The sequence below is a fragment of the Schistocerca nitens genome, chromosome 7, assembly GCF_023898315.1.
Source record: "Schistocerca nitens isolate TAMUIC-IGC-003100 chromosome 7, iqSchNite1.1, whole genome shotgun sequence".
Lineage (NCBI taxonomy): Eukaryota > Metazoa > Arthropoda > Insecta > Orthoptera > Acrididae > Schistocerca > Schistocerca nitens.
This window is the reverse complement of record NC_064620.1, coordinates 308,047,972-308,050,471: the sequence shown is the minus strand read 5'-3', so window position 1 is coordinate 308,050,471 and position 2,500 is coordinate 308,047,972.

The window sequence follows — 2,500 nt, the reverse complement described above, 5'->3', positions numbered from 1 at the left end:
TCCCTTAACCCAACTTCTGCCTTAACCTAACCCAACTTCTGCCTTAACCTAACCCAACTTCTGCCTTAACCTAACCCAACTTCTGCCTTAACCTAACCCAACTTCTGCCTTAACCTAACCCAACTTCTGCCTTAACCTAACCCAACTTCTGCCTTAACCTAACCCAACTTCTGCCTTAACCTAACCCAACTTCTGCCTTAACCTAACCCAAGTTGCGCCTTAACCTAACCCAAGTTGCGCCTTAACCTAACCAAGTTGCGCCTTAACCTACCCAAGTTGCGCCTTAACCTAACCCAAGTTGCCGCCTTAACCTAACCCAAGTTGCGCCTTAACCTAACCCAAGTTGCGCCTTAACCTAACCCAAGTTGCGCCTTAACCTAACCCAAGTTGCGCCTTAACCTAACCCAACTTCTGCCTTAACCTAACCCAACTTCTGCCTTAACCTAACCCAACTTCTGCCTTAACCTAACCCAACTTCTGCCTTAACCTAACCCAAGTTGCGCCTTAACCTAACCCAAGTTGCGCCTTACCTAACCCAAGTTGCGCCTTAACCTAACCCAAGTTGCGCCTTAACCTAACCCAAGTTGCGCCTTAACCTAACCAAGTTGCGCCTTAACCTAACCCAAGTTGCGCCTTAACCTAACCCAAGTTGCGCCTTAACCTAACCCAAGTTGCGCCCTTAACCTAACCCAAGTTGCGCCCTAACCTAACCCACGTTGCGCCCTAACCTAACCCACGTTGCGCCTTAACCTAACCCACGTTGCGCCCTAACCTAACCCACGTTGCGCCCTAACCTAACCTACGTTGCGCCCTAACCTAACCTACGTTGCGCCCTACCTAACCTACGTTGCGCCCTAACCTAACCTACGTTGCGCCCTAACCTAACCTACGTTGCGCCTAACCTAACCTACGTTGCGCCCTAACCTAACCTACGTTGGGCCCTAACCTAACCCACGTTGCGCCCTAACCTAACCCACGTTGCGCCCTAACCTAACCCACGTTGCGCCCAAACCTAACCCACGTTGCGCCCTAACCTAACCCACGTTGCGCCCTAACCTAACCTACGTTGCGCCCTAACCTAACCTACGTTGCGCCCTAACCTAACCTACGTTGCGCCCTAACCTAACCTACGTTGCGCCCTAACCTAACCTACGTTGCGCCCTAACCTAACCTACGTTGCGCCCTAACCTAACCTACGTTGCGCCCTAACCTAACCTACGTTGGGCCCTAACCTAACCCACGTTGCGCCCTAACCTAACCCACGTTGCGCCCTAACCTAACCCACGTTGCGCCCAAACCTAACCCACGTTGCGCCCTAACCTAACCCACGTTGCGCCCTAACCTAACCCACGTTGCGCCTTAACCTGCCCTGTAATTGTTAGTTATATGAATCTAGGAATTCGTGTAGCGTTGCCTAATTGCAACCATCTCAACATAGTTCACTTCGCGCACACTGTGGTGTTCTGCGTATTGATTCATTTTACGGTGCGTACCCTCACATCTTGCGAGTGTTGCTTACTTTCCACATGGTCCCGCTATCCACTGTATTGTGTACTGCAATAGGACGTATATCGCCCCCGCCCCCCCCCCCCCCTCCCCTCCTGTCACCTCTAGCTCGTCGGTCAGGAGTTCGCGTGTTGAATGCGCTTCGCAGCTGTGCAATGGCATTCGCATACGTACGCTGGCCACCTTCCACGTGTTCTTTCGTGCACACGTCGCAGCGTGTATGTATGCTGATGGAGTGCGTCGTGACACACAACATCCAGGCATGCAAGACTCGTAGAAGTCGCAAATGTAGATGGATGTCTACGTTTGCTGCCCAAGTTACGCAAATGAACTGGAAATCCGTTGTTGCGCGGTTGTTCGCGCTGGAGGTGAATCGTTGATATCGACGATCGGTACAGGTATTAACCGGTTGCTTCAGCGACACCCGTCATACCCACGAACGTGAGTGGGCATGTGGGTATGAAGCGATACGCGGCGGTGGCTGGGTGGGACCGTCCCCGGCCGGTGAGGGGGGGGCGCCCGGCGTGCTGGCCGCGCGCTGCGTGGGCGCACGCGCGGCAGCCGGCTGGTGGGGGCGCCCAGTGGCAGGCGCGCCGGCTGACGGAGGCGGCAGGCGGCGCATCTGCGTGCCGGCGCACCCAGCGCGCGGCGCCGTGCGGCCAAAGTGGGTCCTCCCGGGCCCGGTGCGAAGCGCGGTGGACATCTGCAGTGTGCTGGTCGATTGAGGACTGTGTGCGTTGAGGATGCGCCGCCGCCCGGCACTCGGCGCCGCGACGCCGTCTGCTGCTCGGTCGCCCCCGCGGTTCTCGCAGGTGGTTTGTATCGCAGCTGTGCGGATGTGTTGGCGCGTGCGCTGTGCTGGAGAGTCGCTTTGGCACCCAAGTGGGGCTCTGCCCCTCTGTGGCGCTGGCGTTGGAGCTGCCCGGTCACTGTTTGTGGCCGCGTGTTGTCTCCCGCCGGCAACACCACGACAGCACGCTCCCGGGCCTCTGTC